Here is an 11,928-nt window from a genome sequence, read left to right on the forward strand (position 1 = left end):
GTTCAATATTCATCCTGTTGTGCTCTTAAGTTGCAAGGGCAATATAGGTAGAAAGAAGTTACAGCTCAGTATTTTAAACCAGATGCTCATTTTCAAAATGAACTTGTCTACTGGTAAAGGTGGAGGAAAGAGCATGTTTAAGTTTTCCTGGGCAAAAACTGACCAATGCACACTTTATAAGCATGAAAGAGTCTAGCATGTTGTTCCCATGCTTCTAAACTATTAAATGCTCCTCCCTCAAAGCAGTGAGCAAATCAACCACTAATGGCAGAACAACTCAACCTCCCAGAGAGCAGAAGAGACACAATATTCTTCTTGTTTAGAGTCAAAGATCTGTCACTGCACATGTGCACAAATCAAGTGTTACTGTGTGCATAATGTGGACAACCTCCGCAGATTAAATGGAAGCTTCCCCCCATCGCAGTAAATTGTATTATGTAACTGAGCTAGGCTGAAAAATAAAATTCCAACTTCCATTTTCTCTCCCCAGCAGAAAGGGCTGCTGGTCCACCCAGCACTTTCTGATGGCCTGACTGTAAAGTATGAAGGCACCCTTGCTCATCCTTTCACACATTCCAAGGCACCTGCCTAAGAATTCCCTTATTTCCTCCTGGCAATCTTGTATGTGTGCAGGCGCTCCTCCGTGCACCCCCTATGGCTACCGTCTCCTTTCAGAGCCAGTCTGCCTCTCCTTAAAACCCACTTCTTCTCCAACGCCAATAAAACTTAGTTTAAATACTTTGTTTTAAGGATTTAATCCTGTATTATAACCCTATATTATAAACGCTCCTGAAGGTCTCAGTGTCCAAAAAAGAGCAAAAAAATCTTGAAACCCTCAAGATGCCCACAGAACTAATCTATGCATAGGAAGCAAATGTTTTGATTGGTATAGATCTAGTCTTGTGCTCCTACCTTGCCCACTTTGTTTTCCCTCTGAATGGGATCCCTGAAGCCTCCTGGAGAAAATAAAGAGCATTCTGCCAGTTTATGCAAGTCAAAGAAGATCATAAGAACTGGATGACTCAAGACTGATGGTAGGATATAGAAAACTTCATCTTCTGATTGTTGTTTAAGCAGTCATGGGATACGAAGGAAGATCCTCTCACTGGTTAAAAGAAGGAAACTAAGAGTAGGAATAAATTGTCAGTTTTCACAGTGGAGAGAGGTAAATGGCGGGAGTCCCCCAAAGATCTGTACTGGGACCAGTGCTGTTCAATATATTCATAAATGATGTGGGAAAAGCAGTAAACAGTGAGGTGGCAAAGTACTCAAGATAGTTAACTATGAAGAATTACAAAGCAACCTCACAAAACTGGGTGACTGGGAGCATCAAAATAGCAGATGAAATGCAATGTTGATAAATGCAAAGTAATGCACACTGGAAAACATAATCTCAACTATACATACAAATTGATGGGTTCTGAATAAGCTGTTACCACTCAGGAAAGAGCTCTTGGAGTCCATTGTGAATAGCTCTCCGAAAAGATCTGCTCAATGGGCAGTAGAAGTCCAAAAAGCTATCAATGTTAAGAACCATTAGGGAAGGGATAGATAATAAGACAGAAAATAGACCACTATTCATGGCACGCTATCACCTCGAATACTGCATGTAGTTCTGGTAGCCCTATCTCAAAAAAGATATTACGAATTGCAAAAAGAACAGAGAAGGGCAACAAAAATTATTAGGGGTATGGAACAGCTTCCATATGAGGAGAGATTAAGACTGGGACTATTCAGCTTGGAATAGAGACTAAGGGGGGATATGATGGAGGTCTACAAAATCATGAATGGTGTGGAGAAAAAGTGGGGTTTTTTTAAAATCCTCTTTTGCCTCTTTACTCCACACAACGCAAGAACCAGAAGTCACCCAATGAAATTAAGGAAACCTAAGGAAATACTTCTTCATACAACGCACAGGCAACCTGTGGAACTCAACGCCATGGGATGTTGTGAAAGCCAAAAGTATAACTGGGTTCAAAAAATAATTGGGTAAGTTCCTGGAGGATAGGTCCATCAATGGCAATAAGCCAAGATGGTTAGAGATGTAACCCCATGCTCTGAGTGTCTCTATGCCTCTGAGTGCCCCAAGTTAAGACTGGATAACAGGGGATGGATCACTTAATAGCCCTGTTCTGATCATTCCCTTGGAAGAATCTGGCATTAGCCACGGTCAGAAGACAGGATACTGTACTAGATGGACTGATCTGACCCAGTATGGCTATTCTTATATTTAAATCCTGCTAAATTAAGTAGTAACCAAATTGTTATTGTCTGAAGATTACTCAGTGGTCTGTGTGGAGTTAACTGGTGTGTTTCAGTTTAGTTTGTAGTGAACAAGTATATTCACATTAGAAAGCGCCATATCCAGCATGCTTCTTGACAGTGTACATAGAAAGAGTTTAAAGGCTGAGTGGCTGAAAAGGGGCATGGAGAATGCAGCACCCTCTTACCCTTACAGGAAGCTACCTCAGATCAGCATTGAGGAACAGTCCCAGGGGCTGAAAAAATCAGCTTGTGTTACCATTGCCCACTGTAAACCTGTTCCATGGACACCAGAATTCATTTTCTAATGCCATCAATCCAGCAATCACCACAAGCACTAGAGTCATTTTTAAAAGGTAAAAGTCATCTTGCTAAGTCAATTTACTAGTTTTTTCAGGCTTTTAGAGACTATGAAATACACATTGTATCAGTTTCAGAAAATACACTCTTGATCGTAGTTATCTTCCACAGAGACATGATGAAAAAACGGTATTAAGCCCATTAATGCTAATTTTGTAAGAACCATTACTGAGGCTGCAAATAGAAGGGGATTGCTTCCTATTCACAAAAGAAGGTTGTAATACAATAGATACTAAGTACCATAAATCATGGTATGACATGTTTGGTATTCTTTGTAATGCAGCTAAGACTCAGTAATTGAAAAGAGAGTAAAGAAGAAATATTGGCAGCAGATTTCCAGCACCTGGATGATGAGATTAGTCCAAAATAGTTGTGAAGGAATGTTCGAAGCATTAAATATCTTCTGAAAAGATGTAATTTCTTTATCAGATGAAGGTCTAAGATGCTTAAGAGGTATCTAAAGCAACCCATAAATCCAAGGCATGATCTATGCAAGTTAGAATTGGTTTACAGGAGGGCAGTCTCTCTTTAATATTCATTAATGCTGCAATATGAAGAGCTGTCCCCAAAAGAAACAAATGAATGTGATGAGTTTGTCAGGTTAACACTTTCACATGCATCCACAACCGAGCAAAATGTTATGAAAAATTTGAGACAGCGCAACTTCCAAGTCACTCAGTAGCAGCTGATGAAATTATTCAACACACTGTACAAGTCTGAGGGAGATTAAAGTTTTAAAGGAATTTAAATTCCTCTAAAGGATCCAAAAAGTCCCAGAAATACTCCTTTACTCCAGGAAGTCGGACCCTACTACTTGTACGTGTATCCTCATAACTCAGGTGACTGGCAAGACGGCACATGTCCAACCTCAGAGTTCTAGTTTAAATACAGCCCACGTCAGAAGAATATGTGTATAAGCATATTTTTTCTTTAAAAAATGATCTAACAAATTATATGATATTGCTCCCTTGGAGAACAATGGAGCCTTATTTTAAAGCCCCTTTGACAATCATCAGCACATAAAATACAGTCAGCACAGTTTTAGGATGTGTCTGCACTAGTAATTTGTCTTATAATTTCCAGCTGCTGCTATCTGTTTAAGTCTACTGGTGGTCTCTCTATTATAAACAAGAGAGAAGAGGCTGCAGGCATTTTAACAATTGTGTTCAGAACAAGTCTAGACACAAGGCTGGATATTAGTTGTGCAAGAGTGCCTGGGGCCCTGGTCCATGACTGAGGCTCACTAGGCTAGATATTAGGGCTGTCAAGCAATTAAAAAAATTAATCGTGATTAATCGCACTGTTAAACAATAATAGAATACTATTTATTTAAATAGTTTTGGACATTTTCTACATTTTCAAATATATTTATTTTAATTACAAACAGAATATAAAGGGTACAGTGCTCACTTTATATTCATTTTTGATTACAAGTATTTGCACTATAAAAAAAAGAAACAGAATTTTTCAAATCACCTAATACAAGTACTGTTGCGCAATCTCTTTATCATGAAAGTTGAATTTACAAATGTAGAATTATGTAAAAAAACCCTGCATTCAAAAATAAAACAATGTAAAACTTTAGAGCAGTTGCTCTCAAACTGGGGCCGCCGCTTGTGTGCGTGCAGGCCAGGCCGGTTTGTTTACCTGCCAGGTCCCCAGGTTCGGCCGATCACGGCTGCCACTAGCCGCGGTTCGCCGCTCCAGGCCAATGGGGGCTGCGGGAAGTGGCAGACAGCAAATCCCTTGTCCCGCGCCACTTCCCGCAGCCCCCATTGGCCTGGAGCAGCGAACTGCGGCCAGTGGGAGCTGCGATCGGCCGAACCTGCTGACCCGACAGGTAAACAAACCGGCCCGGCTCGCCAGGGGCTTTCCCTACACAAGCGGCGGCCCCAGTTTGAGAACCACTGCTTTAGAGCCTACAAGTCCACTCAGTCCTACTTCTTGTTCAGCCAATCGCTCAGACAAACAAGTTTGTTTACCTTTGCAGGAGATAATGCTGCCTGCTTCTTGTTTACAATATCACATGGAAGTGAGAACAAGGGTTCTCATGACACTGTTGTAACCAGCATCACAAGATATTTACATGCCAGATGCGCTGAAGATTCATATGTCCCTTCATGCTTCAACCACTATTCCAGGGGACATGCGTCCATGCTGATGACGGGTTCTGCTCAATAACAATCCAAAGTAGTACGGACCAATGCATGTTCATTTTCATTATCTGAGTCAGATGCCACCAGCAGAAGATTGATTTTCTTTTTTGGTTGTTCGATGCGGAAACTACAGAACCCGGAGTGTTGCTCTTTTAAGCCTTCTGAAAGCATGCTCCATACCTCATCCCTCTCAGATTTTGAAAGGCACTTCAGATTCTTAAACCTTGGGTCAAGTGCCGTAGCTATCTTTAGAAATCTTCCATTGGTACCTTCTTTGCATTTTGTGAAATCTGCAGTGAAAGTGTTCTTAAAATGAACAACATGTGCTGGGTCATCATCCGAGAATGCTATAACATAAAATATATGGCAGAATGCGGGTAACAGAGCAGGGGGCATACAATTCTCCCCAAGGAGTTCAGTAACAAGTTTAATTAATGCATTTTTTTTAAACGAGCATCATCAGCATGGAAGCACGTCCTCTGGAATGGTGGCGGAAGCAGGAAGGGGCATATGAATATTTAGCATATCTGGCACGTAAATACCTTGCAACGCCTGCTACAAAAGTGCCATGCGAACAGCCTGTTCTCACTTTCTGGTGACATTGTAAATAAGAAGAGGGTAGCATTAGCTCCTGTAAATGTAAACAAACTTGTTTGTCTTAGTGATTGGCTGAACAAGAAGTAGGACTGAGTGGACTTGTAGGCTCTGAAGTTTTATATTGTTCTGTTTTCGAGTGCAGATATGTAACAAAAAAAAAATCTACATTTGTAAATTGCACTTTCACAACAGAGATTGCACTACACTACTTCTAGGAGATGAATTTAAAAATGATAAATAATATTTTTTGTTTATCATTTTTACAGTGCAAATATTTGTAATCAAAAATAATATACACTTTGATTTCATAGAATCATAGAATATCAGAGTTGGAAGGGACCTCAAGAGGTCATCTAGTCCAACCCCCTGCTCAAAGCAGGACCAATTCCCAGCTAAATCATCCCAGCCAGGGCTTTGTCAAGCCGGGCCTTAAAAACCTCCAAGGAAGGAGATTCCACCACCTCCCTAGGTAACGCATTCCAGTGTTTCACCACCCTCCTAGTGAAATAATTACAACACAGAATACAATATATATGAAAATGTAGAACATCATCCAAAATATTTAATAAATGTCAATTGGTATTCTATTGTTTAACAGTGCAATTAAAACTGATTAATCGCAATTAATTTTTTTAATCCCAATTAATTTTTTTGAGTTAATCACATGAGTTAACTGCGATTAATCAACAGCCTTACTAGATATGATACAAACATAACCAAAAGATGATCTTTGTTCCACAGAGTTTACAATCTAAGCGGACTAACAAAAGGCAAACAGGAAGATATAACAGACAGGGGGAGCACAGGGAAACGATGCAATTAGTGCTTCCACTGTTGCTGCTACCGGGAGAAACAATAATGGCAAATTTCAGGGAGGTGGTGGGGAGTAAATGTAGGTAAGGGCAAAGCATTCAGTGTGGATAGGAAACATTTTTTGAATAATTATTAGCAGAAATCATGCCATAGATAACCGTCTATAGCATGGCTTTAACAAAGTTCTTAACATAACTGTAACTTTTTTTTAATTAGTGTGAGATATAGATATAGATTAGTGCAAACCATGTTACAGTAGAGTCTGGTCAGAGCTGTTCTTGAAATCAGGTTTCAAATACATGAGTATTAAAGTGAACAGGACCACTAGTTCAGAGCTGATGATGCAATCTCAAATTAGTCAACAAAACTCTGAAAGAGGAAGATGACCTACTATAAACTGGAGTATTTGGGAGAGTGAGGACCTGAAATATTGAATGAACAATTAGATAAAGTGAATTTGTCACTCATCCAGTACTCAGGTCATAAGGCAGCCAGAGTATTAACTAATCCTTAAGTACTAGGCGTTGGTAGAATCTTCTCTTGGAAAATGCTAAAGAGAGTTTAAAAATAAATACTAATTCCAAAAGAATTCTGAATTTTCCCAATTTGTAATCAGGCTTGTGCTGGCTGTTCTTTTGATAACATCTCACGGAATCTATAGGGGAATCTCATTAACATTCACTACTAGAAGGACCACTGTTAATCAAAACTAAAACACACACACCCCTGTTACCAACACTATTTTAGATTACTACAACTAAAATAATTTCTAAAATCTAATTTCTTTTTGCATTTCACTTAACTTTGGCAAAAAAAATAAACTAGTCAGTTTCAGTTTTCAGTCAATTATGTACACATCAGTTTCAAACCGTGATACTCATGGTCACAGAAAATCTCAGTTTTCACCACTGCAAGGAATATATATATATACACACCTCTACCCCGATATAACGCAACCTGATATAACACGAATTCGGATATAACGTGGTAAAGCAGTGCTCCGGGGGGGGTGGGGCTGTACACTCCGGCGGATCAAAGCAAGTTTGATATAACGCGGTTTCACCTATAACTTAGTAAGAGTTTTTGGCTCCCGAGGACAGCGTTCTATCGGGGTAGAGGTGTATTTAAAACAAAAAACCCCACACAAACCCTGTCAATTCAGGAAAAAACAATGAAAACCTTTCTGGTTCTTTCTGTGTTTACAAACTCTCTTAAGGAGTGAATCACCTAAAATGACTTAGCACAGGGACTCTCAAACTGGGGGATGTGACCCCACAGGGGGTCATGAGGTTATTATGTAGGAGGTCACGAGCTGTCAGCCTCCACTCGCAAAGCCTGCTTCACTTCCAGCATTTATAATAGTGTTAAGTATATTTAAAAACTGTTAATTTATAAGGGGGTCACACTCAAAGGCTTGCTGTGTGAAAGGGTCACTACTACAGACATTTGAGAACCACTGCCTTAGAAGCTGACCCCAGAAGTCAAATCAGGAATCCTAACTCTATCTGAATCCTTCTAAGACTTCAGATTTTCCTTATTATTATATCTGAAGTTCCTGTCACAGGTTTCTGCAAGTAACCTAGAATTAATTATATAATATTTATAGGAGTTTCATAAAGAAAAGGAAGGTATAGTCTTGTGTTTATTGCACTGGACTGGACTCAGGAAACCTGGATTCAATTCCCAGTTCTTCCACATGCTTCTTGTATGACTGAATAAGTAACTTGATCTCTCTGGTCTCAATTCCTCACCTGCAGCAGCAGCTCTGGCCTAAAAAGAAGAATCTGCAGCTTTCTCAAATTGTACCAGACTGAAAGGTGAAGAAAGGGACACTTGTGCTCTGCTATGCCTGCTCCCCCATCCTCTAAGAAAACCTGGGAAAATTTGGAAGAAATTTACTTCAAACTAGACAGATAAGGACATGAAGTTTCTTTGAGTCCCCCTCCCTCTGCCTCCTCAGTCCGAAAGACCCCGACAGCCAAGAAGATGTGTGCAAGGAGAAATACCTCTAACATCAAGTTGGATGATGGGGGAAAAGGTCTGTTAATGTCCAGCATGGGGAGGCTGGAGAGAATCCTCAACATCAAGAAACAGCAGGGGAAGAAGCACATGGGCTCCCCGCCTCAAAGGGTCTATAAACTGTAATTATACACCCAAAGCTGGCCCGTTCCAGCAGAAGCGGGCTCATGGGGCTCAGGCTCGCAGCGCTGTTTAATTATACTGTAGATATTCCAGCTCCATCTGCAATCCAAGTTCTGGGACTCTCCCACCTCATTGGGTCCTAGAGCCTGAGCTCCAGCCCGAGCCCAAATATCTATAGTGCAGTTAAACGGCCTGTTAGCCAAAGCCCTACAAACCCAAGTTGCTGTTATGGGCTAACCCCAGGTTTTTAAACTGTAGTGTGGGCATGCCCCAAGAGATAAGGGAAAACCCTTCCTGAAGATGGAATAGAGCTGAGTGAATGGAGGTTAGAGAGAATGTTACTGCAGGAGAGCACAGCAAAACAGTTATTGTTAAACTGGCCATGATAGCAGAGATCCCCCACTTCCCCACTATTTACTCACCCTGACCTTCTCTATTATAGAAAGTGAGGATCTGTAAAAATATGAGTCTATCTGCACTTCAAGCAGTCTAATACAGTGTACATACCTGTTCTAAACTATGTCCATAAGGCACAGATGCTAATTAGAAGGAACAGATCCAGGACTGAAATAACAGAAATGAGATTCCTGCAATAGCTTAGTGGCTTTGATGGATTCACAAAACTGAAGCACATAAGCCAAATAAACGTTCAAATACATAAACAGAAATATGCATGGAAAAAGAGAAAGGCTGCCACAATGAGCTACACACATTGTTGTTCCCAAGGATGCTGGAAAATTGCAGGGGGGGGGGGGGGGGAATTAGTTACAATTATCAGGAATTCTTCCAGTACCTCACATACCATAAAACTGATACATTTATAAAAATGGGAAATGCCAACTGTGGGCTTAAGCTGACAGGCAGGTCAGCAATGAGAAAGAAAATGTGTACGTGCTGTGTCTCTGGAGATGTGAGCCTAGTCTCCCTAGCCTGATCTGATCTACAGAAAGCAGTGCTACTGCAATACTTACAAGGAGTTCTGTGTGGGACTGTACTTCACCCAAACTGCAATTTCCATCATTGGAACAACATGTAGCACAGATTAGGCTTCCATGGAATCCCTTGCATAGGGATCAATGTTTGTAGCAGCTAAACAAAGAGAAGCTATGTGCTCATCCGCCAGGCAGGAGGCAAAGTGCTACGCCAAGTACAGGTAGTGTAGTGGGAGGATTCTGATTTGGAGAAAGGGTAGTCAAAGCACTAATACTAGATAAAGGGGAAGAGTAGGTCCAAGACAGAGAATGTTTGGTTTATTTTTTAGTGCATTGGCTCCAATTAGCATTTTTTCTTAAATGTAAGGGCCAAAATTATTACACATGGCAATGATCCAAAAATCTTTCAGGGTAACACCTCACTTAGGCAAGCACCCAACTAGAAAGGAAGAGTTCCTACATTTGCTGCTGCTGCTTAGTTAGAGATGGTTTTCTGTAAGCTTGAGTGACCAAAAGTAAGAGTACATCAGTTTACATTGATGAGATCATCATCATAACAATAAAGAAAAAATGACTTTAAAAAAAAAAAAAGCTTAGTTTCTGAATAAGCCACTATCAATTACAAGACCACCTAAAAAGTCCTGGGGTCAGTGATTTTATTCCCACACTTTCTACATGCTGCTGTTATTAGCTCACCCTTAGTTCCAAGTCTGGTCTTTTAAAAATGCATTGTGGCAGCTGTCATGCTACCAGACTGCCCTAATTACAATATCTAATAACCACAAGATTTTTCAAAAATCATTTGTAATATTCAAGGAATGATTCATTCAAAGTCATTTCAAAACACAGACAGTAAGTATGATATAAAGTCCTAGATGCCTAACTAGAAGGCCAATGCTGCAAGTACTCAGTACCTTTTTCTTCAGCTGATATCGGTAAGAAGTGAGGTTGCAGAGCACCTTGCAGAATCAAGCCCTAGGAAAGTGAAGTTATAAGGTGGAGGTTAACGGAAGTTAACATCAGTCTTATTGTCCGTCATAAAGCAGTGTTTGAATGTACCTTCAATGGTTATAGAGAAAAGTTTAGGGAATGTCATGCCTTCTTTTAATTTACATATTATGAAAACAATTCTTAATGAATGGGATTTCATATCTCCCTGAACAGAATGCTGTATACTCAACCCTCCACTGACACCTGCTTATTGGGGAGTAAATATGTGCTAGTTTCTTTTCCTTCCTGAAAGATTCCAAAATTATTACTTTTTATGCTAAATCATATAGTATGAGATTTCACAATATACTGTATTTGTCCTTCCAAATAGTTATATGATTGAATTAGTTTCCATCTTGATCTCTGGAGTACTGGGTTCCAGTTCTGGGTCAGGTTACAAGTGAAAACATGTTTGATGTTTTAGGTGATTTTGTTCAGCTCTCACACAAAAATAAATAAAATAAAATAAATGGCCATTACTGTGTGTGTGACAGTCTCTGCTCAACAGCAGCCCAGGACTGGAATCCCACTGTTCTGGCCAGTTAGGAGTAATTCATTGGCAGAGCTGTATAGGGAAGCCAATGCCATTTAATCCCTCAAAGAGTAGGCACCTAAATTCACACACATACATACATACGCTCACACACATAAAAGACAACTTTCACAGCATATATACAATCTTCATCAAGGCTAGGCCATACTTAAAATGAAGTGACATCAGCATCTCTTATTGTTGAAACTAAAAGCCATTGTATTATTTGTTACAGTTGCAACAACAGAATACAAGCAAAATGTTGTTCTTTAGCTTCATACTTTCTAAAATCTGTTCCAAATAAAATATAGACCTTAAGACATTAACCAGGAGATTTTTTTTTTAAACACTGTAATAACTTTGAGTCTAGCAATGATAATTTTTGGTTGCTGCTTTAAGATATTTGCTGAACTCTGATGAAAAGAATAGCTGTGAAAATCTGCTATACAGCAGTGATTAAAGGAAACACATTTGAAACACAAAGTGGGGGTCTTACAACCAGGTTCTACTAGGCAAAGAAAACAACCCCTTCCCTCTTTTAGTATTAGCAATACCATTTACACTGAGACATGCTGTTACTTGTCCTCATGCTCTAAAGTCAAAGTGCAGGCATCCAATTTCCAGTAGCCTGAGGCCCTGTATACTCAAACCACACCCCAAGGCAAGGTACCAAATGACAAGCATACTGTAATGGTTGCCACATACTTTAGCCTAGCTAAAGTATGCAATCCTTCTTGGCTAAGATACAGATTTAAATGCTTGGGTTGCAATTGTTGCTATACCTCAAAATAAAGCAACCAGAGAAATGCCCTTCAAAAAGGAGATACCCATCCAGGTCCATATTGGGAAGTGTACTTGATCAGTGGTTCTCAACCAGGGGTCCGGGAGGCCCTGCAAGCAGGTTTAGGGGTGCCACCAAACAGGGCCAGCATTAGACTCACTGGGGCCCAGGGTAAAAGCTGAAGCCCCACTGTATGGGGCTAAAGCCCAGGGCCCTGAGCCCCACCCCACCACCTGGGGCTGAAGCCTGAGCAACTTAGCTTTGCGGGCGGCCCTGTGGCATGGGGCCCCAGCAACTGTTTGACTTGCTACCCCCTAATGCCAGCTCTGGCTTTTATATGCAGAAAACCAGTTACTGTGGCAC

The 11,928-nt window shown here is 40.3% G+C and overlaps 1 protein-coding gene across 2 annotated transcripts in view; it reads right to left on the minus strand.

Annotated features, from left to right (window-relative positions):
- The window catches only part of SCHIP1 (schwannomin interacting protein 1), a 108,715-nt gene that overhangs the window by 94,862 nt on the left and 1,925 nt on the right, over positions 1–11,928 (minus strand). The gene's annotated exons all lie outside the window — the stretch shown is intronic.

The sequence above is a fragment of the Chrysemys picta genome, chromosome 9 (assembly GCF_011386835.1).
Source record: "Chrysemys picta bellii isolate R12L10 chromosome 9, ASM1138683v2, whole genome shotgun sequence".
In the NCBI taxonomy this organism is placed as follows: Eukaryota; Metazoa; Chordata; order Testudines; family Emydidae; genus Chrysemys; species Chrysemys picta.